Source organism: Saccopteryx bilineata, unplaced genomic scaffold, assembly GCF_036850765.1.
Source record: "Saccopteryx bilineata isolate mSacBil1 unplaced genomic scaffold, mSacBil1_pri_phased_curated manual_scaffold_23, whole genome shotgun sequence".
NCBI lineage: Eukaryota > Metazoa > Chordata > Mammalia > Chiroptera > Emballonuridae > Saccopteryx > Saccopteryx bilineata.
In genome coordinates, this window is record NW_027095449.1 from 218,190 (window position 1) to 238,233 (window position 20,044).

The window sequence follows — 20,044 nt, forward strand, 5'->3', positions numbered from 1 at the left end:
GGCCGACTGCAACTTCTCTGTAAAATCGCATAAACTCAGGATAGAAACCACAGAGGAAAGGGAGAGACAGACAAAGAGGAACACAGAGGGAGGAAAGGGACAGACAAACACAGAAGTGAGACAGGGAGAGAGAGAGAAACCATTCCCTAAAGGAGGTAGAGAATGTCTCCAAACTTTCTTCCCTCTCCTCAGTCCACCCCCACCCAAAGCAATGCAAAATACTTCCTTCTAGGAAGAGAAAGGCCTTGTAAAACTCAGTTGAACCATCAGGCAGACCTGTTATTTCTCCAGGTGGAGAAAGAGTATGAGCTGACTCCCCCGGACAGTCCCGCAGCTGTGCCACCCCAGCGCCCTGAACAAAACAAGCCTGGAGGTGAAACGACTTCCCAGGGTACGGGGACCTGAGAGAGGTGTGGGCAGGGCCTTGTGAGGTGCAGAGGTGTGCTTGGAGAGGCAGTGGGGCACTGCACAGTCAGGACGCCCCATCAGAGAGCCTTAGGGTGGGGCCTGGCCTACACTGGCCCAGTACAAGGGAAAGGCCCCTGGCAGGCACAGTGGGAGAAAGGAGGCAACAGAGGGCATCCGTCATGCCCTCAGGAAGGAGATGTGACAAGATAATGTGCCCTGGCGAAGGCTTGCAAGCCAACAGGCCCTGTGGGGGTTCCCAGCGCATTCAGATGGGGCAGCGTTCAAGGTCACAGGGGCTGTGACTGAGCAGCAGCCTCAGACCTGGGCTGGGCCTTCTCAGGGGTTCTCCCCCTAAAGCTATTGCGTCAGGGTCAGGCTCTTAACAGTCATGGGCTGAACTCCATCCTCTGTCTAACCCGGGGAGAGAGAGTTTAGGAGTGCTGGCAACCCATCCATTTCCTGGCCAGAAGAAATGACTTGTGCTTCATTATGTATTTGAACGCAAATGACTGTCTCACTATATGCACGTCAGTGGCCTGAGTCATTGGGAGAGAGCCATATTAATAAACCTCATGGGAAAATTACCAACACAGGTGCTGACACCTGGTTTGCCCTTTCTCATGGAAATCGAGGTTAAATATTGTTTCTAAAACCCTCTCCTGAGCTGCAGCAGTAGATTTGGTGTGCATTGGCTCAAGGCTTTCCCAGATGGAGGTTCCTGTCTTCAGTCACCTTCTGATCAGTTAGGGAGAACACAGCACTTTCACAGTCTCTCAGAGCCTACGGGGGGAATGGAGGGAGCCAGCATCCTCAGTCAGAACTGACTGATGGGTCAGCCAGCCGAGGATGCCCGTCACCCTCTGGGAGGGTCAGGGTTGTCACTGAGACACATCAATGTCTCCAGTGAGGCACAGACTTCAATACCAGAGGAGCTTTTTGATGTGACTCTCTGTGCTCTGGGTCTGAAACCTGAAAGGCCAGGTGAAGGAACTCTCTTCCCCTCCTTCAGCCCCTTGTTCCTAAAATCTCACCATTAGGTTTTTCAATATTACGTTGGCAGATCCAAGACATCACTTGCCCATTGGTTCCTGTATTCGGCTGGGTGGGACTATTCAGCCCAAATGTCAAGGATGTAGACTAAGAATGTGACCACAGTGTGCCCCTGTGCTGTGGAGCCAGAGGTGTGGCTGTGAAGTCCAGCTGTCCCCACATTCTTTGCCTGAAAAGCTGACAGAGGTGATGTGGTCAGTCACCTGAGGGACAAGACATAGACACAGATGCCACACCCTGAAGAATTCAAAACAGGGACTCAAACAGGCATTTGAACACTCAGGTTCACTGCAGCCTTATTCACAATAGCAAAAGTGGAAACAACTCAAGTGTCCATATATAAATAAACAAAATGTGGTCCATCCATAAAATGGAATATTACTCAGCCATGAAAAAGAGGAGAATTGTGACACACACCACAGTATAGATGAATCTGGAAAACACTCCTCTAGGTAAAATAAACCAGAGACAAAAAGTCATATGTGCGGGAATCCCCTCATTTTAGGTCCTTAGAATAGTAGAATTCACAAAAACAGAAGATAGACTGCTGGTTAGAGGGGTTCGGCAGATGGAGGAATGAGGAGTTACTGTTTGGTGGGGACAGATTTTCAGTTTAGGGTGATCAAAGGTTCTTGAGATGCATAAGAGTGATGACCACACAACAATGTGAAGGCACTTATATCACTGAATTGTACACCTGAAAACAGTTAAAACACTGATTTTTATGTTGTGTATATTTTACCACAATACAAAAAAAAAATTCTGTTTAAAGAGAAGAATGTGAGCCCTGGGCAGGTCCATGGTGCAGATGTTGAACGTTGTCCCTCCTGCCAGGACAACCAGCCCCTGAGGTCAGGGAGCATATCCAGGGGTGAGGTCGCTGATGAAGCTGAACCAGGTGCCTGGGCTCTAACTCACTCCCTCTGCTTCTCCTGATGCTCCAGGTCCGAGGGCGGAGGAGCAGACCCCCCAGAGGCTGAGGCTCCTCCTGGTGGGGAAAAGCGGCAGCGGGAAAACCTGCATCCTGGGCAGGGAGGCTTCTCGCCCAGCTCAGCGCTAAACCAGTGACCACGGCCGGCCGTCGGGAGTGGGACTCGAGTCTGGGCCGGGAGGACACTGGAGGTGATTGACACGCCTGATGTCTTGTCCCCGCAGCTCCCACCAGCAGTGGCCGCCCAGGGCTGCTGTGCGGCCATTGCCTCCTCCTCCCCAGGGCCACACGCGGTGCTCCTGGTGACAGAGCTGGGCTGGTTCACCACGGAGGACCAGCAGGTTGTCCGGCGCCTGCAGGAGGTCTTTGGAGTGGGCGTCCTGGCCTACACCATCCTGGTGTTCACGCGGAAGGAGGACCTGGACGGTGGCTCTCTGGACGAGTACCTGCGGGAGACCGACAACCGGGAGCTGGCCCGGCTGGACGCTGTCTGCAGGCGCCGCCACTGTGGCTTCAACAACAGAGCGGAGGGTACAGATCAGCAGGCCCAGCTGCAGGAGCTCCTGCGGCAGGTCGGAGTGGTCCTGTGGGAGCACGAGGGCCGCCACTACAGCAACGAGGCGTACCGACACTGCGGGCAAACCCTGCTCAGGGATGTGCAGGGCCGGCAGCCAGCCCCAGGCCGCGGATCCAAAGACAGACCCCACGACGAGTCCTGCTGGGAGGGCCTGAGACTCATGCAGAGGGCATCTGAGGACACTCACAAACACCTCCTGAGGGGGGCACCCATCTGAGCACGTGGCAGACTCCAGCCAGGGACAGCTGCTTCCAGCGAGCCTCCCTCAGCCTTGTGTCCCCTCCTGCTGGCCCTCACCCTCCCCGGGTCACTGCCCAGGCCCATCTCCAGGTCACTGTCAGGCGTGGCCACAGGCTGTGGGTCCCAGAGTTCGCAGCTCTCTTCTCAGTCCTTCCTGGCATCTCCATAGCACGTGGCACTCTCTGTTCCATGCCCTTCAGCACGCTGTCCCAGGGGGCACTGACATTGCATTTCCTGACATTCTTCTCTGCACCCCAATAGAAGAAAAGCTTCCAGTGGGCAGATTGCTTGTCATTTTGTCATGTGACCCCCTACAAGGTCCTGGTCACTGAACTCAGTCCTTAAAGGATGATAGCAAACCCGCGTGGGATGTTGACAAGGTGACTTCACAGCTCCTGGGCTATATCCTCGCCCATAAAGGGGACAGGCATAGTGACTTTTAATGTACCAGCTCTGCATGGTGGGTCAGGACACAGCAATGGCTCTGAGGCATGTGGGAGGCAGCTGTGGGGCTGAGGAGGAGAAAGCAAGTAGGAAGAGGGAGGAGGCAGGACGAACAGCCCTTTTATTCTCCCTTGAAAGGGGCTCTTGAATCCCAAACAGCCTCGTGAGAACTTCGTGGTGGGAATGAGAGCAGAGGTGAGGGGTATCCCGGAGCCAGGCCTGGTCAGAGGTGGCCTCTACACCTGGTACTGGACACGGGGCCCAGGAGAAGCACTTCCCTAAGAATGACTTAGGTTAAAGATGTTGTCATTAGGGTCCCCTCTCATTGTATCTGCCTTCTGATAGGAGAAAACAAATGTGAACTTTCACCTTGTCTCAGGCTGACCTGCCACCCCTTCCCTTCTCATTTACTAGTGGGGAGAAAGCATGCCTGGGGTCAGTGTCTGGGGTGTGATGGGGTTCCCTAGTAAGGTATTGGGGGTCTCATAGAGGGGGGCAGAGAAGAAAGGGAACCCGCAAAGGTGGCAGGGGGCAGCCTGCCTGGGGAACTGGGAGAAGTCTGTGTCACGTGGGTGTTTTTCTGGAGGCCAGCTCCTACAGACAGGGCCCATAGGAGCAGTGTGGACTGGGACCAGAGGACAGTTGGGTAGTGGGCCGGCCCTGCCTCTGATTGGCAGGTGCCATCTAACCTCACCAACAGCCCGGCACACCTCAGATGCACGTCAGCTGCTGTGATGTTCAAGATGCATCTTGGGGAGTCCGACCACCTGAGGGAAACTGGATAGTAGGGAACAGGGGAAATGCCCCCGATAGACCCTGTTTTCCTTTCTTCAAGCCCTGGGGCAGAGGTTCCCCAGCTACCTTCTGTAGGGAATGGCAGAAGTGAAATTTAATATTTCAGGCCCTGGCTGGCTTGCTCAATGGATAGATCATCAGCCCAGCATATGGACCTCAGGCTTAATTCCTGGCCAGGACACACAGGAGAGGCTACCATCTGCTTCTTTCCTACCCTTTCCCCCTTCTCTGCCTCTTCCCCTGACACAGCCAGTGCTGGGTTCGAGCATTGGTCCGGGTGCTGAGGATGTCTAGGTAGGTCCAAGTGTGTCAGTCTCAGGAGGTAAAGATAGCTCGTTGATTCGAGCATCGGGCCCCAGAATTAGGTTGTCAGGTGGATCCCAGTCAGAGCACATGTGAGAGTCTGTCTCAATGTCTCCCTTCCTCTCACTTAATAATAATAAAATTTCAAATTCAGGACTAAAAGGACCAGGCTTTTGCTGTATTGAAACTCCTCCTAATAACACCAAACGTTATATCTCATAACAAGTTTTATTTAAAATCCACAGAAACTTCCATGGAAATGAACTAAAAAGTCGACAGTGGGGACTTGTAACCCACCCCACCATTCTTATAACATTATTTCTGTACATGATGGTGTTAGGGTTAAATTATCCCCTGTAAAACTCAAATTTCCCCTCACCCAACTTCTGCCCAGGGCTCAAACCAGAAAATTCTCATCCCCCACTCTGAGGTTGTAGGTCATTTATTTGCTATTCTTTCACTGAATGGCTTCCTGGCCTTCACTTTCAAATGTAGCAAAAAGTTTACTTTTGCAGGAATGTCAGGGAAAGCTTGCATTGGGGAGGGACCTGATCATTCTGGGAGTTTCAATCACCATAGTTGTGAAAGCCTAGCCACAGGCCCAGAGGCCCCAGGACCCAGCTGTTCCTGGGAGATTTCTGACCTCTTGGCTCTCTTCAAAATTCACCAAGGACTCCAAGCCTGTGCTACATCAGAAAGAACTTGTGTTTCTACAACTGAGGCCCCCACCTCAGGCTCATCATCAAGTCAGTGATCAAGGCCACAAACCACGACATGCTAATCTGAGCATGTCCAAGTGCAGGTAACCCCGTATCAGCAAGTAACCCCTATATCGAATGCCCTCTCCCCCAGTTCACCACCGACACCCTTTTGTTGGTCTCAGCCCACTTTATCCAGGATCCAAGTGTTTATAAAATTAATTTTCCTTTTGGAACACATTGGCCTCGTGTTCTTGGCTCACCTCCAGTGGACTTTGCCTTTCAAATGGTTTTCTAACTAATGTGACTGCAAATCAACATCATGTTTTCTCTAGAATTCTAGGAACTAACTTTCAAAGGAGCAGACTCTGACCTTCAGACATTCTGGATCGAGGATGTTTGCTGACCTTTAACCACTGAACTGACTTGCATGTAATCCCCTCCACAGAGAACTCTAACCCCCTCCTTTTGACTTTTTTCTTTTGTGTTATTTCCTCCCTCCTCCCTGCTTTCAACACCCCTGCGCATGTCCCCTTGTTAAGATGACCTTTGTGTTGAGAGTCCCCACTCTTCTCAAGCTGCTGGCTCTTGAATAAACCTACTTTCCTTCCACCAGCCCCTGTCTTTTCATTATTGGCTGTCAAGAGGCAGACCTTTGTGTGGTCCCAGAATGAGTGACCAGCCACAGGCTTGGACCCGACAGGGCTAGCCCTCCTTGTTCTCACATTATCAGGTTTGAAGTTTCAGCTGCTTGGAGCAGGCTGACCCCATGGTAGGGACTCCAGGGACTTCCCAGCAGCTGCCAACAGTCTCCTGTCTCAGAGAATCTCCCTGCTTTCCCTCTCAATGGTGTCATCCCCCTACAGTTGCTCTATTGGAGGAAGGCAATGGTCATTAAGGGACTTGACAGGCTCCACAACGAGGTAAGTTGAACAGGTATGCACCGTGAGTTCTCAGTCTCTGCCCTTTGGACTTTGTGCCATTTAAAGCTTGGAGAGGTCTTTCAGGTATCAGTAGGTGTGAGATAAAAGTCTAAGAACATGGGATTTGGTTTGAGAATACCTGATTGTTTGAACTTTATATTTTCTTTGGACTTTGTTTCTGTTTGACATGGGTGGCTCTTTCTCGGTTTCATCAGAGAGTCCGTTAGTCCGTGTTTTAGCTGATCATTAACTCACAGCTATAAGCCAACGACTGATCAGAATTGTTTTACAAAGGTCTGTAAATGGGACACAATCTCTAATGTATAAGCTTTCATGTTGTTACAGAGCAAGGATTCTATTCAGATGGGATCTAAATTGATGGTTCAAACGGGGAGAAATATCACTCCCCATACAGACAGTAATACTCAGAAAGGGGGGAAATGAGTCTTATAAATAGTCTAAATCCTACTTCTGGAGGCCATGGAGGTGCTACAGCCCTTGGAGCAATGGGTGACTAATGTCACCTCCACCCTGTGTGTGGCAGCAGGAGCAGCAGGGGAACTGCCCCAACTCCATGTGAAGGGGGAATCTGGCATTTCAAAAACTCAAGTGGCTGACCCTGGCTCTGTAGCTCAGTTGGTAAGAGCATCGTATTGACACACCAAGGTTGTGTTCGATCCCTGGTCAGTGCACATGTAACAATCAACCAATGAGTGCATAAATAAGGGGACAAACAAACCGATGTTTCTCTCTGTTGCTCACTAGAAATCAATCAATAAAACAATTTTTTTAAAAACTTCAAGTTGCTGAAGTTGTCCATTTCTGATGTCTCTTCTCCCTAAAAAGTTGTCAAGAACAAATGAAATATCTTGTCTTCTCTACAATTATTAGCAATAATCTTTTGTTTTTGTTAGATCTCTTTTCATTAAAAACCCTAAAATTGCATGCCCACCTGGATGTTACTTATCCAACAATCAGTAAGGAACAGATACTGAACAAATCTTGTTTCCCAACAGGAATTCTCTGCCCTTAGGACCACAGTCAGAGCTGGAGGAAGATAGAATAGTTTTATTGGGTCTTCTGGTGCCCCAGGCAGGGCAGGGTGCTTGTGGCAGGGGCTGCTGGTCATGCTGGCAATGCTTGCTGTGATCACCGAGGGGCTTCTCTGCCATTTTGCACTTGTGGCCACCAGGCACCTGCTCATTGGTACGCAGTTCCCACTTGCATTATTGCAGGAATCAAAGGAGGACAAGAATGTCCAAACAACTTGATGAAGGAAGTAGGATTTATTGAAGGTGTAAGAGCATGTGAGGCTTTTAAAAGGCAAAAGATTTATATGATATGAAGAAAAAAAAGAGTATGTGAGGCTTTTAGATGCCGTTTCTCTTGTAGTTTGCTGATGTGTAAGAAGGCTTAGGGTTCTCCTAGTCTTATTGGTAATGATTTATAAAACTACTGGCAATTGGATAATCTGGTTTAACATATAAATGGGTGTGTGTCATCCTCAAGATCGATCCTCTGACCAGGTGGCAGTTCCATAGTATCGGATTATCCACTCTGGGGGCCACTCATCATCTTTCTAGTCCCCTATCTGGAGTTCCCTCACACTCATAGAAGCTATAGACAAGCAAGGTGATGGAGACCTTTGGGCCTTCCTTAGTGACATGGATACACAGTTCACAGTCCTCTACCCTAGTTCCTCTTCTTCCCCACAGTCTAATTATAAGGAACTCCATTACAAGATTGCTTAGGCTTCGGCTGTATGTGGACCAGCCAGCTTCCAGTTTGTGGCTGGAGCAGGGCATGTTGTCCTTCTCAGGGTCAACTTACCAGGGTTGGCAGGGTCAGTCACTGCTGTCCATGAGGGCGTCTCCGCTGGGGCCGCAGGCTTCATTCAGCTGGCTGTTGTGAATCCAGGCTGGTATGCCTTCTACCTTGGCAGCAGTGAGAGAGGTCTGAATCATGGTGTAGGGTCCTTTCCACGTAGGTCGGAGGGGAGCTGGATTCTAATTCTTGACCTACTGGGAATAAAAGAATGAACAGGAAGCAAACAAACTGATCGGAACCCTGTCTAGAACCCACTTGGATATGGTACCGGCTACCTTCCCTGAAGCTTTTAATTGCCTACGTAGTTCTGTCTTTTCTAATTCTCAGGGAGTCCCTGGCAAACTAATTAGTATTGGGGGAGGCCTACTGTATAATACTCATAAGGTGAATACCCAGTTCTTGGAGAGGGTGCACCGAACATTAAACAATATTAGAGGCAAAGGTTATACCTACTAAGACCTGTTTCTTTTTTTTCTTTTTTTTTTAAATAATTTTATTTTTAATGGGGTGACATCAATAAATCAGGATACATATATTCAAAGATAAGAAGTCCAGGTTATCTTATTGTTCAATTATGTTGCATACCCATCACCCAAAGTCAGATTGTCCTCTGTCACCTTCTATCTAGTTTTCTTTGTGCCCCTCTCCCTCCCCTTTCCCTCTCCATCTCCCCCCTCCCCCCATAACCACCTACTCTTATCAAAGTCTCTTAGTTTCACTTTTATGTCCCACCTACCTATGGAACAATGCAGTTCCTGGTTTTTTCTGATTTACTTTTTCACTTCATAAAATGTTATCAAGATCCCACCATTTTGCTGTAAATGATCTGATGTCATCATTTCTTATGGCTGAGTAGTATTCCATAGTGTATATGTGCCACATCTTCTTTATCCAGTCATCTATTGACGGGCTTTTTGGTAAAGACCTGTTTCTTGACGTAATTTGCTAAGCCCTAACTTCAGAGTCCTATTCATGCGTTCCAACTTTCCCAAGCGCTGAGGTCTGCATGCCATGTGAAGCTTCCAGGCGGTGTCCAATGCTTGAGCTGTTTCTTGTACCACCTTAGTCACAAAAGCAGGGTCGTTGTCAGAGTCTATCTGAAGTGGCAGCCAAACCTTGGAATTACTTCTCTGAGCAATGCCCTTGTTACTTCTTTGGCCTTTTCAGTGCGGTGGGGTAGGCTTCTACCCATCCTAAGTCAGTGCACACTAACAACAACAGGTACTGGTAATCTAGACTTTTGGGCATGTCAGTAAAGTCCACATGTATAACCTTAGAGGCAGGTGCTCTGTAAGACTGAATACCAGGGTAATGAAGGTCCTTGTTTCGCATTATTCTGACGGCAGGTTGAGCAGTGCAGGCTGACTTTCTTTGCTAGGGTTGCCAGGAGAGGGATGTGTTATAGAAATATCTCCATACCAGTCTTTCTGTCTTTTCTTGTCCCAGATAGGTGGCAGCATGCAAAGTCTGGTCTACTGCTGGCCCCAACAGGTGGGCAATGACAACTCCACCATCTGGCAGTTGCATCCAGCCGTCCTTTAATTCTTTGGCCCCTTCTTCCTCTGTCCACCTTTTCTCTTCCTTGGAATATCTGGGTGCAAGTTCTGGGCCCACAGAATGAGAGTGGCCTCTCAGCCCTTGTAGTAGGGCAGAGTAGAAGTCCTCTTTGCCTCTGCATCTCCTCTGGCATTTCCCTGGGCTTCTGCCGTTCCTCCCTTCTGGTGTTCTTGGCAGTGGATCACTGCTATTTGTTTTGGCTTCCAGACAGCTTCCAGCAGCTGGAGAATTTCTCCTTGATATTGAAGATATTTTCCCCCAGCACTTAGGAGTCTTCTCTCTTTGTTAATTGCCCTATGAACTTGGAGTGTGAGAAAGACAATATGAAAATCTATAAAGATATTTATTCTTTTCCTCTCACTGAGCTCTAAGGCTCAAGTCAGGGCAATGAGTTCTGCCCACTGAACAGAAGTGCCTTGGGGTAGAGGCCACGCCTCTATAGTTTCTGTTAGAGTCACTACTGCAAACCCGCCTGCCTTTCTCGTCTTGAGCTGATGGAGCTGCTTCTGTCTACATACAGCTCCCAGTTGGAATTTCTAAGGGGCCGATCTAGTACGTCCAGCCAGCTGGAGTGTACTGGATCAAGCACTTCTAAGCAATTGTGTTGAGGCTTTCCCTCATTCACTGGGAGCAGTGTTGCTGGGTTTAAAGTGGCACACATCTCTATCACTAGTCTTGGGTTTTCACATTATAAACTCTGGTACTTAGTGAGGCAGGCATTTGTGAGCCAATGATGTCTTTTCGCATTCATCAGAGTCACTACTGCATGTGGCACCGGCACTTTAGGTCTTGTCCTAAAGTCAGTTTGTCTACCTCTTGTACCAGCATGACAGTGGCTGCTAGGGCTCTTAAGCATAGTGTCCAGCCCTTTGCAACCCCATCTAGTTTCTGGAGAGGTAGGATACCAGTCTAGGACATGACCCCAAATCTTGGGTTAATACACCCACTGCTGTCTTGCTCCTCTCTGAGACACACAGCACAAAAGGCTGCACCGGGTTTGAAAGACCTAGCACAGGGGCAGCTTGTAATTCCTTTTTAAGAGTCCAAAAAGCGCAGCCCTGTTCTGACTCCCAGTCCCTGGGCTCTTTTCCTCCCCCTTTTGTGACTTCATACAGGGGCTTGGCCAATACTGCAAAGTGGGGGATTCATAAACGGCAGAATCCTACTGCACCCAGGAACTCCCTGACTTGTCTCCTCATGGTGAGGACTGGGATGTTCTGAGTAACCCGTTTCCGTTCTACCCCTAGCCTCCTTTCACCCTGTTGGAGAATGAAGTCCAAGTATTTTACTTGCCTTTGGAAGATCTGGGCCTTCTTCTTCAAGATCTTGTACCCATTCTTCTCTAGGTGGCATAGAAGCTCGTCTGTTCCTCGAGCCCATCCTTAGAGAGTCCCATGACCTAGCAACAGGTCATCCACATACTGAAGAAGGACACATCCGATGTCCTGTGCAGGAAACCTCTGGAGGTCCCAAGTGAGGGCCTCCCCAAAGATGGTAGGGAGTTCTGAATCCCTTGTGGGAGCCTAGTCCAGGTGTACTGCACATTTGCCCCTATAGCTGGGTCCTCCCATTGGAAGGCAAACAGATTCCAGCTTTCAGGAGCCAGTCTCATACTAAAGAAGACATCTTTTAAGTAAAAGCTAGTGAACCATAAAACTCGAGCAGGGACGAGGCTTAAGAGGGTGTAAGGATTTGGCACTGTGGGGTGCAGATTCACTGTTGCCTCATTTAGGACCCTCAAGTCCTGTACTGGCTGATAATCATTGGTCCGCGGTTTTCTGACGGAGGGCAAGAGAGTATTGCAGGGTGACTGGCACGGCTCCTTGAGCCTTTGTAAATGCACCTGGATTCCTTCCCAGGCCTCCTTAGGAATCAGGTATTGTTGCTAGCTGACAGGAAATGATCTAGGTTTTAACTCTATCCTCACTGGCAGTTGGTTTATTGCCAGCCGTGGGGAAGGGGGGTTCTTCAGCTGAGACTCTAGGTTATTTTTCACTAAGTTTTTGGCATGGAGGCTTCCGAGATGCAGTAGCAAAAATATTCCACTCCTCCTCTCTGGGAACGGTTAGAGTTAGAACAATCCTAGGCTTCGGCACCTGTTGTAAGCTCCCAGCTAGGGGAGGAGAGCCTAGGCCTGATTCTGGCCATGCAGTGGGATTCACCTTCTGCTCAGGCTTGGGTGAGTTTATGCTGGGACCTGATAAATCTGATGATGATGGGCCTGAGTCAGTGCAGTCTCTGGGGTGGACAGAGAGTCAGGTAGGGACGGGTAGAGCCTCGCCGCACATAAGGTGGAGGAGCCAAAGTTTCTGCTGCTTCTGGTTCACTAGGAGTTAAAATTTCTGGCTTGAGCTGCTGCAGTGGCTCTCTGGGTCTGGTGGAATGCTTTCCTGCCTTAGCTACCAATACTGTAGAAGCCTGACATCTAAGTCAAGCGGGTGGGTGCATAACTAGTATAAGCCAAGTGTGGATGTAGAAAAACTGGTCGGGGTGGCCTAGATCTCTAGTGACTACCTGTTCCACTTTCTGCACAATGTTCCTGTCCAAGATTTCTTCTGCTGGCCACCCGACACTAAAATCAGGCTATTTTAGTTTACACGAGGGCCTCAGTTTTTCCGGGAACATAGTAACCTTATAATTCCCTGAGAACCCTTTCTTAAAATTCTTGACCATCGTGGCTAAAGGAGTGGGTTTTCCATGTGAACCTCCCATACCCCCCACAATAGACAACAGTCACGTCACAAGAAGGAATGGGGGAAGGGGAGTGGAAAACTTGGAGGGACGCCACTTGCTTTATTCCGTCACCGACCGTTCCAGTCACAAGAATGGCAGTCCCTCATGGCTTATGGCAGGCTGATATAAACCATCAGCATGCAATTCAGCCTCTTAACTGTATGAGGTGCCCTGTGAAACCGCGGTTCTTGACCCAACACTGGCTTCAGCCCTGTGGGGGACAGTCAGAACCTTTCCTGGTGTCCATCTCATTCATTCCACACTCTCTTTCACACAACCTCCCACACACCTGTGGAGGGTGACGAGTCACCACTCCTGTGGGGACCACTCCTCACACCTGTGAAGACTGCACAGTATCTGCTCCTAACCTATGGAGGGCGATTAGTGAGTCTCTGGAGGGTGATCAGGCCTCCCTTCTGCACAGTAGGGCAGGACCCTAGCTAGCTTCCCTTGCCTGGTTTTCTTACTGTGCCTCTGATGCACCCTCATTTCATTTTCTTTCCTTGTCTGGTCCTTGCTGGGACCCATGAAAGGGATCCCCCTCCGTTTTACAGAGGCATCCACAGTCACAGGGAAATCCCGCATATGCTCAGCAGGTGCATCTGCAGGGTGGCTTAGGGGTTCCCCAATGGGGTGGCTGAAGTCCGCCAATTGTGGGCATTTTTCCTCCTTGGTTTCCAGCCCATGCACCATACATATTGCAGGAATCAAAGGAGGACAAAAACGCCCAGACAACTTGATGGAAGAAGTAGGATTTATTAAAGCCAGTGGAGTACGTGGAGATGTAGCTCCAAAACACAGGCTCCTCGAAGTTGATTTTCTTACAGGTTATTTACCTTTACAGTATCTAAGCAATGGGCATGTGATTTCTTTGTTTAAGGTTTCCCAGAACTCAAGGAGAGGGGAAGGAAGTTTCAGTGGGGTAAACAAGGGGGAAGGAGTTTCTAGATCGCTGGCCATAGTTACATAGAGATGCTGCTATTCTTGCTGTGTATGGTAACTATGGGATATAGTGAATTGATCACTGGCTGACTTGGTTACCCCTGCTGGCTCCTTTCCCTTGTATTCTTTTTGTTTCTTCATTCTCAGGGAAGAGGGGGCCTGCCCCTCCTTCCTCAGCACTGCTCCAGGCCCTTGCTATGCTCGGCCCCACGAACTCAGAAGTTGCACAGGTGGTTGTACTTGTATATGGTGTAAGAAGGTGGACTAGGTTTATTTATTTATTTTTGCATGTATCTGTTCAATTTTCCAAAGCCATTTGTTGAATAAACTGTTCTAACCCCATTGTATGGTCTGGCCTCCTTCATCAAATATCAATTGACCATATAGACATGAGTTAATTCTAGGCTATTTTGTTTCATTGATCTATGTCTATTTTTATGCCATTACCTTGTGTTTTCATTACTATAGTCTTACACTATAGTTTGATATAAGGTAGAGTGATAGGTGATCAGGCCTCCAACTTTTTTTCTTCTTTCTTAAGATTGCTGTTGCTTTTCAAAGTCTTTTGTGATTTTATATACATTTTTGAATTATTTATTCTAGTTCTGTGATAGGAATTGCACTGAATCTATTCATTGCTTTGGTTAGGTTGGGCATTTTAATGTTAATTTTTCCTATCTATGAGTAGGATATATGCATTCATTGATTTGTATCTTCTTTAATTTCAGTCTTCATTGTCTTATAAATTTCTGAGTACAAGTCTTTTACCTGCTTGGTTAAATTTATTCCTTGGGACTTTTTTTAGAGGCAGTTATAAAAGAGATTGTTTTCCTAGTTTCCCTTTCTGATAGTTCAATATTGGTGTACAAAAATGCAACTGATTTCTGAATTTTTATTTTGTATCTTGCTACTTTATTTGATTCATTTATCAGTTTTAGTAGTTTTTTGGTGAAATCTTAGGAATCTGTACATAAATTATACATCATCTACAAATAATGACAGTTCTACTTCTTCCTTTCATTTGGAGGTCTTTTTCTTCTTCTTCCTCTTCTCTGATGGCTGTGGTAAGAACTTTTTGTACTATCTTGAATAACAGTGTTGAAAGTAGGTATCTATATCTTGTTCTGGATGTTAAGGGAAATGCTTCTAGGTTTTTTTTGTTGTTGTTTTGTTTTTGTTTTCTGAAATGAGAAGTGGGGGAGAAGCAGACAGACAGACTCTAACATGCACCTGACTGGGATCCACCTGGCATACCCACCGGGGGTCAATGCTCGGCCCCTGTGGGGCATTGCTCCATTGCAGCCGGAGCCATTCTAGTGGGTGAGGCAGAGGCCATGGAGCCATCCTCAGCACCCAGGCCATTTTTGCTCCAATGGAGCCTTGGCTGCAGTAGGGGAAGAGAGAGACAGAGAGGAAAGAGGCAGGAAGGGTGGAGAAGTAGATGGGCACTACTTCTGTTTGCCCTGGCTGGGAATCAAACCTGGGACTTTCACATGATGGGCTGATGCTCTACCACTGAGCCAACTGGCCAGGGCTGATTTTAGTTTTTTGTATTGTATGTGATGTTAGATGTGGGGTTTTCAAATACAAGCTTTATGATGTTGAGCTATGTTTTCTCTATTCTCACTTTAAGAGTGTTTATCAGAACTGTGTTCTGGATTTTGTCAAAATCAATAGATAACTTTTCTACATCTATTGATATGATTATATAACTTTTATTCTTTATTTTGTGTATGTGGTATATCATTGTTAGTTGACTTGCAAATATTACATCCCATGAATAGATCCCATTAGATTATGGTGTATGATCTTTTGACTGTATTGTTTTATTTGGTTTGCTAGTATTTTGTAGAGGACTTTTGCAAGTATGTTCATCAGGGATATTGGCCTATAGTTTTCTTTTGTTGCAGTGTCTCTTTTTGGGTTAGAAATAACAATAATTCTAGCTTTATAAAATGAGCTTGGAAATCTCTCCTCTTGTGGTTTTTGGAATAGTGTTATCAGAATAGGTGTTCATTCTTTTTTGGATATTTGGTAAAATTTACCTGTGAAGCCATCCAGAGTAAGACTTTTGTTGTTGACATTTTATTATTTTATTACTGCTTTGATTTTTTAAAGTTGTCATCAGTCTGTTTAGATTTTCTGTTTCTTCTTAATTCAGTTTTGGAAGATTGCATGTTTCTATGAATTTACTGATTTCTTCCAGATTGTCCAATATTTTGACACATAATAGTTTGTAGTATTTAAAAATAATTTTTTATATTAATCTGTATTCAAAAGTTACTTCTCCATTTTCAGTTCTGATTTTGTTTATTTGGGTCCTCTCTTTTTTTCTAGATGAGTTTTGTTAGAGGTTTAACAATCTTGTATATCTTTTCAAAAAACCAGCTCTTGGTGTTATTGACCTTTAGAATTTTATTCTGGACTCTATTTCATTTATTTCCACCATGATCTTTATTATTTCCTTCATTCTACTCACTTGCAGTTTGTGTGTTTTTCATTTTCTAGTTCCTTTATGTGTAAGATTCTGTTGTTTATTTGAGATTTTTGTTTTTGTTTTTTGAGGTTGGCCTGTAATGATATAAATTTTCCTCTCTGGATTGCTTTTGCTGTGTCACATAGATTTTGTATTGTTGTGTTTTCATTTTAATTTGCATCAAGGTATTTTTTGATTTCCTTGATCTCATTGTTAACCCATTCATTGCTTAATAGCTTGTTATTTAGCCTCCACTTGTTTGTGTGTTTTTCTGGGGTTTTTTTCCCTTGTACTTTGTTTCTACTTTTATACCATTGTAGTCAAAGAAGATACTTGATATAATTTCAGTCTTCATTTGTTAATATATTTTTGTTTTCTAAAATGTGGGCTATCCTAGAAAATGTCTCTTGTGCTTTTGAAAAGAATGTGTGTTCTGTTGTTTTCAGATGAAATACTCTGAAAATATCAATTAAATTAATCTGGTCTAGTGTGTCAATTAAGGTCGCTGTTTCCTTGTTGATTTTCTGTCTGAAAGAACAATTTATTGATGTCAGTGGGGTGTTAAAATCCCCTACTATGACCACGTTTTCAATCTCTTCTTTATGTCCATTAATATTTGCTTTAAATATTTAGATCCTCCTATGTTCAGTGCAGAAATGATATATATCATTACATCCTCTTGTTGGATTGATCCCATTATCACTATATCATGTTCTTCTTTGTCTCTTTTCATAGCCTTTTTTTTTAATCTATTTTATCTACTATAAGTATACAATGCCAGCTTTTTTTCATTTCTGTTTGCATAAAATAGCTTCTTATCCATTTCCTTTAATATCTGGATGTTTTACATTCTGAAGTGAGTCATTTGTAGACAGTGTATATATCAGTCTTATCCATTCAGTTACCCTATATCTATTGATCAGATAACTTACTCCATTTATATTTAAATGGTTATTGATAAGTGCATGTTTATTGCCATTTTAAAATTCATAATGATGTTTGTCCACTTTATTTCTTCTTCTTCTTAAAGAAGTCTCTTTAAGATTTCTAGTAATATTGGTTTCCTGATGATGAATTCCTTCAGGAATGTCTTTTCTATGAGACTCTTTATCTCTCCTTCAATTTTAAATGATTGTTTTGCTGAGTAGTGTAATTTTGGTTGTTGGTCCTTGCTTTTCATAACTGAATATCGCATGCCAGTCTCTTCTGTCTTAGAAAATTACTATTGAGAAATCAGCTGACAGTCATATGGGAGCTGACTTGTAGACAGGTGTATTTCTCTTGCTGCTTTTAAGATTCTCTCTTTGTTTCTAACTTTTATCCATTTTAATGACATGTTTTGATGATGGTCTCTTTGGGATTATCTTGTTTGGGACTCTTTGAACTTCCTACACATGTGTGTCTTTTTTCTTCATCAGGTGAGAAAGTTTTCAGTTATTATTTTTTTCAGCTAGGTTCTCAAACTCTTGCTCTCTCTTCTCTTTCTGGTACCCTCAGAAGCAGATATTATGCTTCATGTCGTCCTAGAGGTCCTTTAAACTATCCTCATTTTTAAACATATATTTCTTTTTACTTCTCTGATTGGTTGTTTTCTGTTCTCTTTTCTTCTAAGTCATTGATTCAATACTCTGTTACACCTAATCTGCTCTTCATTCCATCTGGTGTGTTCTGGTTCTTTTCCATGGTTTCATTGTTCTTTAATATACTTGCTATCTCTTTGTTTAAATTCTCATTAAGTTTCTTGAATATCATTAGAACTATTTTTATTTTTGACCCTGTATCTGCTAGATTGCATAACCTCATTTTATTTAGTTTTTCTTAGGGATTTCTCTTGCCTTTCATTGGGGACATGTTTATTTGTCCATCTCTCTGTATTTGAGTCTGTGTATTGGGCATATCTGCCATGTCTCCCATGCTTGGAATGGTGACATTACATAGCAGATGACTTATGAGGTTTAGGGGCAGTCTCTGTTATCTCCTAGCTAAGCTTAGGTGTTCCAGAAATGTTCAATGTGTAGAATATGTGAGCCTTTCTGTTGAAGTTGAGTCTTGATTGCTGTTGGCTCACCCACGGGTTCAGCTGACCCTCACTCAGGTTGACTGTCTGACTATGAGGATTAACCCTGACCACAGTGTGGGAGCTGCTGTGTGAGTGCTGACCCCACAAAACAGACTTTGCCCCAGCAGGCACTGGTGCCTGCTGAGATTTCTCATTGAATGTGTTGCTTGTGGAGTTAATGAGGTCATTCTCTGATAGGGTCTGAAGTCCACCACCATGTATATTGGTTCTGGAGCCTTCAGGGTGTGACCCTGGTGCAGGTCAATGTGGCACTGCCTGTGACTGACCCTGGGTTACCTGTTTGGAACTACAAAGCGATCCACAGTCTGTGGCTGCCTCACCCTAACCTGTGTATGTGTGAAAGGGGACAAGCCACACACCAAGTCTGGCTTCCACCAGCAGTGAGCCAGGGAGCAGGTCATGAAAACACTGAAAGTCACCTCAGATGGGAAAGTGGGCAGGTCTCTTGCACACGCAGTTATGAATAGCTCCTCCCTCACTTTCCCTTTCCTCTTCTTCCTCCTCAATATTCTCACTTAGCATTGCCTTTGAAGTTAGAGACGGGAGCAGTACCCAGATCTTCCAGGTAAAGCAATATGCAGTTGTGTGCGTGTGTGTTTGTCAAGAGGCAGGAAAATGTGGGATTTGGTGCAGAGAGGACCTCTCCCCTGCTTCTTTTGTACCTCTTAGAGCCAACTTGCTCTTAGCATAGATTTCTCATTGCTTTCTGTTTCCTGAGTCTGCTGATTCTAGGTTGTAATCTGTTTTAAAGGCTGAGCCCTAAAATTAGTAACCCTCTTAGGGATTGCTGCCCAGAGGGTACTTGTACACATTAGTGGTTCCTTTCACCATTTGTAGAATGTATAGATAGACATGAAGCTTGCAGAAAAGGAGCTGTGTGAGTGGACAGAACCAGCCCCGAGAGCCGCTGGTGGTGGAGGAGCACAGGAAGCTGGGAGGCATACGCACAGCTCCATGGGCCCCCTCACCCCCCAGTCACCACCATCAAGTTTGTGGCCAAAGCTGATTTGTAAAACTTTGGTGATTTCTCTTCCCAATTTACAAGAAGCTGTTTTCTAGTCTCTATACTTAAGGGAGTAAAAACACAACTCTTATTTCAAAAGGAGTGTCTGTCTTTCTAACAGTGTTTCAAGTTTACATTTGATGGCTCTCTATCAGATGAGCCTGGTTCTTAGCAATGAGCATTCTCAACCTGCCCCAGGCAACGTCGGCTCCAACACGAGCTCATAAATGGCTTTTCCCATTGCCCAACATTTGTAGATTGAAAGGAGACACAGTATTTAACATGCCACACCCTGTCTCTATGACACTAAGCATTGACGAATATGTAAAAGATAGTCTCTTCCACAGATGCATGCTGGACAGAAAGATCAGAGAGGAAGCAAGATTAAAGTGATTTTGATCAATTTATTGAATAAATATTTACTGAGAACCACTGTTTGTCTAGTATTCTGCTTGTCCCTAGGAAAAAAGGGAAATACAAGACACAGATGGTCCTATTATCACAGAGGTCACAACCGAAAGGGACAGAGTACAAAGAGCAGATGAACAGCTCCCTGCTGTGACATGATTTCTATAGGACCTGCTGAGAATATGATGGGAATAAATAGCAAAGGACCACACCATAGCTCAGTAGTTGGTGCTAATGGTGTTGGGGAAAGGGGAGTTGGAGATAAAAATTAAACAAATTGTATTTTTTTAGAGGCATCTGATTATAGAGCAGGACAGAAACCGAAGAGGAGATGATTGGTTAGGAGCCGGTTACACGGCAAGCAAATGACTGTGGCCTGGATTAGCATGAAGGTGGGAGAATGGGTGGTGTTGCTTTTTGTGGAGGGAGAATCCACAGGACTCAGTGGTGGACTGATGAGCAAGTGAAGGAAGAGAAGATGCAAATGACCCCAAATTCTGTAGGAGTCACTGGCTGAGCAGTGATGCCATCAACTAAATTGCTGACGGAATCATCCCTGTGATCTGGAGGCAGCACTGGCTGTAGCCAGGGTGGGTGGTCAGGGGTTCCATTTTGGTTGAGTTCTGTTTGAGATTCTCCAACATGCTCA

At 45.6% G+C, this 20,044-nt stretch overlaps 1 protein-coding gene and 2 pseudogenes across 3 annotated transcripts in view; all 3 read left to right on the forward strand.

The window, feature by feature from the left end:
• LOC136318262 (GTPase IMAP family member 6-like) overlaps positions 1 to 3,309 on the forward strand; it is a 120,065-nt pseudogene extending 116,756 nt beyond the window's left edge.
• The window catches only part of LOC136318252 (GTPase IMAP family member 4-like), a 208,110-nt gene that overhangs the window by 183,341 nt on the left and 4,725 nt on the right, over positions 1 to 20,044 (forward strand). Inside the window, exon 1 of one of the 3 annotated variants that reach the window (XM_066250637.1) lies at positions 18,529 to 18,549. The exons of 1 other annotated variant lie outside the window; for it this stretch is intronic. The gene's annotated coding sequence lies outside the window, so the exon portion shown is untranslated. Of the gene's footprint in view, positions 1 to 18,528; positions 18,550 to 19,704; positions 19,788 to 20,044 lie in introns of those variants that run through there. One more of the 3 variants, XM_066250638.1, reaches the window with a different exon arrangement.
• Positions 1 to 20,044, forward strand: part of LOC136318258 (GTPase IMAP family member 1-like) — a 230,604-nt pseudogene that overhangs the window by 152,660 nt on the left and 57,900 nt on the right.